Source organism: Micropterus dolomieu, linkage group LG18 (assembly GCF_021292245.1).
Source record: "Micropterus dolomieu isolate WLL.071019.BEF.003 ecotype Adirondacks linkage group LG18, ASM2129224v1, whole genome shotgun sequence".
In the NCBI taxonomy this organism is placed as follows: Eukaryota; Metazoa; Chordata; class Actinopteri; order Centrarchiformes; family Centrarchidae; genus Micropterus; species Micropterus dolomieu.
Window position 1 is genome coordinate 7,322,488 of NC_060167.1, and position 7,887 is coordinate 7,330,374.

At 41.4% G+C, this 7,887-nt stretch overlaps 1 long non-coding RNA gene across 1 annotated transcript in view; it reads left to right on the forward strand.

Annotated features, from left to right (window-relative positions):
- LOC123987018 overlaps positions 1-7,887 on the forward strand; it is a 15,569-nt gene that overhangs the window by 5,088 nt on the left and 2,594 nt on the right. The window contains exon 2 of the long non-coding RNA XR_006829048.1: positions 4,955-5,088. This is a non-coding gene — a long non-coding RNA (uncharacterized LOC123987018). The remainder of the gene's footprint in view (positions 1-4,954; positions 5,089-7,887) is intronic.

The window sequence follows — 7,887 nt, forward strand, 5'->3', positions numbered from 1 at the left end:
CGCTAATAGAGGATAAGGCTGGACACGCCCTAATACAAACACCCATTTTCACTCCCCCATGTCTTTGTTGTTCAACCTTGCTATGACCCCCAATCTTTATATATATATATATATATACACACATACTTTTTGTTTTATTTTTATTATTTTTTTTAATTGATTTTTTATTAAATTTTAAATAAATTTTTGATAAATGTTTTTATTAATCAAAAATGTATTCACGTGCGCGTGCACTGCTGGCCTTTATTTACTACTCAGTGCTTGCACAGTGCATGCAACTGAAATACAAGCACACCTGCTTGACTCAGTCTGGTGACTGGACTGTTGTTACACCAGTTTTTATAAGTAGTATCTCTCAATGAACTGTCCAAGGCTTTTTCACTTTTGTGCGGTTAAAACCTGTTGCCCGTGTAAGGCTGATTGCCTCTGAACTCCTCATTGCCATGCTGGGGTTCTGCTTCATAAAGAATGTGAACCAGTCAGGCCCTGCCATCTGCTTTTCATGTAGTGTTTGTGGGTGTTTGATGTTTTATTTATGTAGAGATAGAATATAAATATATATATATATATATATGGCTAACCCCAAATAGTCAAAAATTCGATGCTTGGATGGACGGAGCCTGATTCGACAATCAGGCTCCGTCAATCTCACAGTCAAGCATTTTACATAGAACTACCAGTTTTCTCCCAATAACTTAATATACAGCCTATTATAATATACATTTCAACATATAATGTTGTAAATAAAACAAAGAAGCTTTTAATAAATGTTTTTAAAGTGCGTGAATAAATCCAAAATTGTAACCCTGACCCTTAAGGAAGAGGGTCAGTGCTCATGTGTGGGTGTAGCGTGTATGCGTGGATGTGTGTGTCTGTGTGTAGTGGCAGAAGAGGAACAGGCAAGATTAGACAATTCTGATTCGACTATGTAAATCCTTATTCGGGACAGCCCTATATATATATATATATATATATATACCAGTTGATATGCAAACTTTATGAAAAAGTGGAATAGAAATCCTGAGTGCTGAGTGCAAAGACATGAAACGTTTTTCAATTTGTCTGGCACCAGCGCTATTCAATTCTACTCTGATTTCAGAAGGCTAGTCCATAGTCCAACACAGTGGGAGAAACTCTTGAAAACTCATCTCTTCCAAGAATGCTTAGTCTTACAACACCTCTAACCCCTAACTTAAACGTCTTTAAACAAAAACTTAACTCATCTACCAGAGCTACTTCCAGAGGTGACTGTAAAATACCATATAAGAAAAGTTCCTTTGGACAGTCAGCCTGTTCCTACCAAACAGCAGAATCAGAAGGAGCTTTATTGCCAAATAGTGTTTTACACATACGCGGAATTTGCTTTGCTGATGAAGTGCAACACGTAGACAAACATACAGTTGACATAAATAGATGTAGAAATATATAAATATGGTATAGATAATGCAAGTTATATAAGAATAATAAAAAGAATAGAGAAAAATAATACAACTATTTGCAGAGAAAGAACAACGTTGCAGATATTTACATATGCATTGTTCTGGGTCTGTGTTGTGCAGACGTATTGCAATGGAAGAGAATATTGTGTACATAAATATATAAATTGACAATATAAAAATATACAACAAAGATTAACAGTTAACAAATATGTGCAATGTGCCAGGTAGGTTTGTGCATGATATGAAATGAAATAATATTTACATGTGCAGAGACATTTGTATTATTTGCTGGAGGGGGAGTGTCAGTGGGGGAACCGGGTCTTGTTAATGAGGCTAGATGCAGATGGGAAGAAGCTGTTTTTGTTGCAAGAGGTTTTGGTCCTGATTGACCGCAGCCTCTTGCCAGAGGGGAGAATCTGAAAGAGTTTGTGTCCAGGGTGGGAGGGGTCAGCTGCAATCTTTCCTGCTCGCTTCAGAGTCCTGGAGGCGTACAGGTCCTGAAGTGATGGAAGATTGCAGCCAATCACCTTCTCTGCAGAGCGAATGATACGCTGCAGCCTGCCCTTGTCCCTGGCAGTTGCAGCAGCGTACCAGATGGTGATGCAGGAGGTGAGGATGGATTCAATTATGGTGGTGTAGAAGTGCACCGTCATTGTCTTTGGCAGGCTGAACTTCTTCAGCTGCCACTGGAAGTGCATTCTCTGCTTGGCCTTTTTCGTGAGGGAGGTGATGTTCAGCTCCCACTTGAGGTCCTGGGAGATGATGGTGCCCAGCAGAAGGAGTCCACAGTGGTGACTGGGGAGTCACAACGGATGATGGGGGAGGGTGGGGCTGTGCTCTTTCTAAAATCCACGACCATCTCCACTGTCTTAAGAGCATTGAGCTCCAGACTCTTCTGACTTCACCAAGTCACCAGATGTTTGATCTCCCATCTGTAGGCAGACTCTTCCCCACCAGAGATGAGCCCAATGAAGGTGGGGTTGACCGCAAACTTCAGGAGCTTGACAGACTGGTGACCGGAGGTGCAGCTGTTATAAAGGGAGAAGAGAAGGGGGGAAAGAACGCAGCCTTGAGGGGAACTGGTGCTGATGGTCCTGGAATCAGAGATGTTTTCCCAGCTTCACGTGCTGCTTCCTGTCCGTCAGGAAGTCAGTGATCCACCTGCAGGTGGGGTCAGGCACGTCCAGCTGAGACAGCTTGTCCTTCAGAAGGGCCGGGATGATGGTGTTGAAAGCAGAGCTGAAATCCACAAACAGGATCCTGGCGTAGGTTCCTGGGGAGTCCAGGTGCTGGAGGATGTAGTGAAGAGCCATGTTTACAGCATCATCTACAGACCTGTTGGCTCTGTAGGCGAACTGCGAACTGCAGGTCGTCCAAGAGTGGGTCTGTGATGGATTTAGGGTGGGACAACACAAGGCGTTCTAAGGACTTCATTACCACAGAGGTCAGGGCAATGGGTCTAATGTCATTTAGTCCTGTGGTCCTTGGTTTTTTGGGGACAGGGATGAGGCTTTGAAGCAGGCTGGCACATGGCATGTCTCCAGTGAGGTGTTAAAAATGTCTATGAACACCGGAGACAGCTGATCAGCACAGGGCTTCAGGGTGGATGGGGAGACACAATCCGGCCCTGTTTTGCGTACCTATGTACCTGGAACACAATACCCACAGAACTAAGAAACATTTCTTCTCTCACCACCTTTTCCAAAGCTTTAAAACAGTGGTTATTGGACAATCAAATATGTCATAATTTGCAGTAGTGCTTCTGTCATTGTTTTTACATACTCTTGTACTCACATGTTGATGTATTTTACGTATCAGATGATTTGTGCTTGTCTGATTTTGTCTGTGGTTATGTAATTCTTGCTGTAATGTTTTATCCATGCTTCTGGGTTGTCTGCTTATGATTATATGTGTATGTTTTTTTTTTAATGTTGTCTGTACGCTATATTTTAATGTTTTGTTCCTATAACATCAACCTGCCAGGGACTCCAATCTGGCACATTTTGGACATTGTCCTTATGTTCATTAATGTGCACTGTTCCTTTTAAATAAACAAACAAACAAACTTCTAACATGCACTTTGTGTGCTCTTCTTCTATCCCTTTAATTCTTTTGTTTTGATTCCACTTTTTTGTTAACTCTTACTTCCCTAGCTTTTACCCCATTGATTCCATCCGTGCTATTAGCTCTTACTAATATTTATTGCTGCTCTTACTAGTATCTTTTGTCACTTGTAGATCTCTTACTGTATTGATGCTTTATTGATGCTTGTATGTTGTTGTATGACTTTCATCACGGCAACTCATAATGTGAGCAGTGTGTTTGGCCCCCACATGCCTGTATGCACTCCCAACACATTCTCATCTCAATGTGTCATAACTGACGCTTTCAGACAGCATGTCAAAGCGTAAGGATTTTACGCTAAAGGTACCCTTCAGCGTCCATATGAAACGCCCCCATTTGCTATGTTGCAGCAACACAAGGGAGGCTAACCCTACCTGTTAGCACATCCGTGAAGCCGATGTGCGCAGCTGTAGGGTTAGCCGGTTGACATGCATAAAGTCAGTGACTTAGGTTTAGGTACTAACATTTCTTATGGTTGTGGTAAGGGTAGGGGCTTCGGGGGCTGTCAACACCTTTATCATGAACGTAGCTAGCTACGGCTAGCTAACTAGCACTTCCAGTCTGTACGGGACGCCCCAGAGCATCTCATAGCACCTGGTGTGTCTCACACAGACGCTAAAGGTACCCTTTAGAGTGTCAAATAACTACGCTTTGTCACTCTTTCTCAAATCGTCGGTATATGACGCCCTGAGATGACAACGGGCTCCAACACTCCCAACAACATCTGGGAATGCTCTAAAAAGTAATTCAGGGGACCTGTTACCACCACTTGATTAACTACATGGCTAGATAAAATTTCAAATTTCTTGATTAGATAAACATTCTAAGTTGCAAACGTTTTTTATCAATTGTGTTTAAATAATAATGTTGGTAATTACATCAACTTAATTTAGCTGGTAATTTTAAGTCAAATTTCATTGTTGATGGGTTTACAACAAAATTCAAGTTCCAGTAACTTAATAAAATTGGCTTGATAACTTCATTTTTCTTGTTCCCTCACCTACCCACGTCTACACACATAACATTCTTGGACAAATTCAGACAGTAAGACTGTGTGTTAGTGGACTTGACTGAAGAAGCTTGATATAAATCACATTTTATGGTTAGTAACAGTAAGTAGTTTTTTTTTTTTTACCACTGTAGGCAAATTGCTGTTTGACCAAAACTGTGGATAGTTCAGTGAGAGAGATAAAAGTAGTAGTGGCAGAGTGCTTCTTTTGCTGTCTGTCTTGGTCAGTAGAGGGCATTTTCTGATGCCATTTATTACAAAACAAATGAGTTGCTGTCTTGAGAAGACCCTAGCATTGCTATCATTCTGTATCATTCTCAGCAGTAATCTTCCAATTCATTATCACTAACACACTAACCTATGTTTAAATTTGCTTTACAAGGACACAAGGAGCTTGAGGCCAGCTTGGAAAGGCAACTGATGAAATCTGCAAGTGACTGGTCCACAAGACAGCAGCCATCGTGGTGGAGAAGAGAATGAAAATCCTGGAGGGAAAGTATATACAAAGATGCTTTGGTAATGGTAATTTATTTGTCACATAAACATACATGTAGCGAGATTCATCCTCTGCATTTAACCCATCCCTGAAGGGAGCAGTGGGCAGCCGCTGTGCAGCGCCCGGGGACCAACTCCAGATCTATATCAGTGTTTTGGTCAGAACCTAAAATGTTTTTGATGGTGGGGGAAACCAGAGCACCCGGAGAAAACCCACACAGACATTGGGGAGAACATGCAAACTCCACACAGAAAGGCTGGGATGACCGGGATTTGAATTGCTTTACTCATGAAACGTTTGAAGTTTCTTGAAGCTGTTTCTTGACCTTGATGGACTGAAAGAAAAAGTAATGTCTCAGGAACAGTATTTTCTAAAGATTCCACTTGTGTCAGGGTAATTTCTGATATTATTCAGATTGCATTGTTTTGTATTTGGATGTCAACTAAAGAGGATACAAAATTGAGATTGCTTCTCTGTCAAGATGCTTTAGATATGCTGTTGTTGTTGTTCAACAAATCTTGTCTTGACAGTTGACAAAATAGATTATGTTTAAAGAAAAACATATCCCTTTTTGTGTGCAACTCTAAAAAAGCTGCAGGTTCTGAGAAGGTTGGTGGGCATTGAAAGTTAACTTTTAATGAACACTTGGAACGCTAGGAACTTTGTTACTGTAGTTTAAAAAAAATGTTTACAAAGGTAAACAAATGTTTGAGTAGAATTAATATTTTACAGATTTTTTAAAGATTAAATATATGTTCTAATACCCAACTGCAGAAATAAAATTGATTGCTTAAAAAGCTATAAAAAAGAAACTCTATTTGGAGCAACTTAATTTTTACAATGGTTTTTAGCTTGAATCCTGCGTTCATGATTATGGTAATTCAGTAAATATTACATAAAAGTGACTTAAATAAGAAGAAAATCTAGTTGGAGCAACTTAATTTTATGAGTATTCAACTTAAACACTTGTACACTTTTACAACAATTAAGTAAGTTGTAATAGAAATTGTCTTTGATTGTAGAGGAAAAGCTAATTCCCTAACTCAGTATAGTTTGTTTGTTCAATATAATTTCAGCAGAAGTTGTCATAACTCAAAAAGATTAATGCAAACTGTTGAGCGTTAATTTTTTTTGTTCAGACTAAACATTTGTTTTTAGAGTATAATGAGATGGTGAATGGTGTCCTGGGGGATCCCCCGGACCTGGATCAGGGCCTCAGTGAGCTCCTAAACAGTCTGTGGTGCTACTTGGAGGCATCGGATGCACCAGGAACGTGAGGGCAAGTCAATGGCATCTAGGGCTGTCCGACTAAGGATTTACATAGTTGAATCAGAATTGTCAAGTCCTGCCTATAGTCGACTGATAGTCGAATCATATGTGGCGATTGCGGGGGGCTACACATGGTGGCTTTGGGTTTATTTACGCACTTTAAAAACATTTATCGCAAGTTTTATTCTTAATAATAGGCTGTATATTAACTTATTGGGAGAAAACTGGTAGTTCTATGTAAAATCAGACGTTGAGCACCCCCATATTGCAAAAATGGAATGATCCTTGTTTCGCTGGGAAGCTTCGACTGTGAGATTGACAGTCGAATCAGGCTCTGCCCATCGAAGCACTGAATCTTCGACTATTTGTGGTCAGCCTTAATGGCTTCAATGCCTTTGTCATCCAGGAACTGCCTACACACTTTGGCCACATGAGGCCGGGCATTGTCCTGCCCCAGGAGGAAACCAGGGCCCACTGCACCAGCTTAGGTCTGATAATGGCTCTGAGCATTTCATCCCAGTACCTAACAGCAGTCAGGGTATCATTGGCTAGTACATGGAGGTCCGTGCAACCCTCCCAGGATATGCCTCCCCAGACCAACACTGACCTACCGGCAAACCTGTCATGCTGGATGATGTTGCAGGCAGCATAACATTCACCATGGCATCTCCAGACTCTTTCACATCTGTCACATGTGCTCAGTGTAAACCTGCTCTCATCTGTTCTCTGATGAATGCCAGTCAAGTTGCTTGGTGCTGGGGTGTGAGCACAATCCGGCCCTCATGCCCCCCTCATGGAGTCTGTTTCCAACTGTTTAGTCAGAAACATTCACACCAGTAGCCCGCTGGAAGTCACAATAAAGGGCTCTGGCAGTGCTCTTCCTGTTCCCCCTCGCACAAAGGAGCAAATACCAGTCCTGCTGCTGGGTTGATGCCCTTCTACAGCCCTGTCCAGCTTACCTCTTGTAATGGCCCGTCTCTGGTATCTCCTGCAGTCTTTAGACACAGCAACCCTTCTTGCGATGGTACGTGTAGATGTGCCACCCTGGAGTAGCTGGACTACCTGTGCAACCTGAATGGGCTGCAGGTACCGCCTCATGCTGCCAGTGGTGACAAGGACATCAGCAAAATGCAGAACTAGAGAACAGTCAGTCAGGAAGGGTAAGGAGAGTGCGATTGTTGACGGCCACCGTCTGCAATACTATTCCCTTTCGGGGATTGTCTTGCCTCTCCACTTTAATTTGCTTCAAAACAGGTGACACTGATTCACAGTCGGTTATGCTTCCTAATTCGACAGATTGATATCCCTGAAGTTTAATCGACATAATGTTATACTGTGATGATTAAGTGTTCCCTGGATTTTTTCATGAGCAGTGTATTTCATATACAGTACATATAGATACATTTTGTCAAATTGGTGGGTCATGGAGTGCCGAACCATCATGGTTCTGATATGACCAGATTACAGACAGATATCAAGATATCCTCCCTAACATCAATATATTTTGAGCTAGATAAACAAATATAACAATTTAATAGATGCAAAAAAAA